Raw genomic sequence first — 517 nt, 5'->3', positions numbered from 1 at the left:
CGCGGCTCCGCAAAGCCAGGGGCCCCTGGCAGGGTCCCGTCCCCGGGCCACACCGGCCTCCCCTGCCCGCTGTTGTCCCCCAGCCCCGGGCTCCCTGGCGAGGCCCCGCTGTCCGGTCCCCTGAGCGTGGCACGGCCGGCAGCCCAGCTCCGGCCCTCGGAGCTCTGCCCACCCCGGGCCTCTCCCCGGCCCCCCCGCACACGGAAGTCTCGGAAACTGCAGGGTCTGTGTGGCTGCCCCATCCCAGCTCTGCCTCGACTGGCAGAGGTGAGGATACAGGGGCCCGAGAAGGGGTGAAACCCAGCAAGGACCAGCTGGGCCACGAGAGCCGTTCTGGGCCACTAGCCGCCACTCGTCCCTCCTGCCCCTCCCCCAGGGCGCGGCTGGAGGAAAAGGAACGCGGCCCCAACGAGTCCTGTGGAGACAGTGCCTACGGCTGGCTTCTCCGTTAGAGGACTCCCCGCCCCCGTCGGGCAGCGTGTGGCTGCTGCTCGCTCTGCCTGGAGTTTCACAAGGT

This window comes from Crocuta crocuta, unplaced genomic scaffold (assembly GCF_008692635.1).
Source record: "Crocuta crocuta isolate KB4526 unplaced genomic scaffold, BGI_CrCroc_1.0 scaffold179, whole genome shotgun sequence".
NCBI lineage: Eukaryota > Metazoa > Chordata > Mammalia > Carnivora > Hyaenidae > Crocuta > Crocuta crocuta.
The sequence above is the reverse complement of the archived record's forward strand: the minus strand, read 5'-3'. Positions refer to the sequence as shown.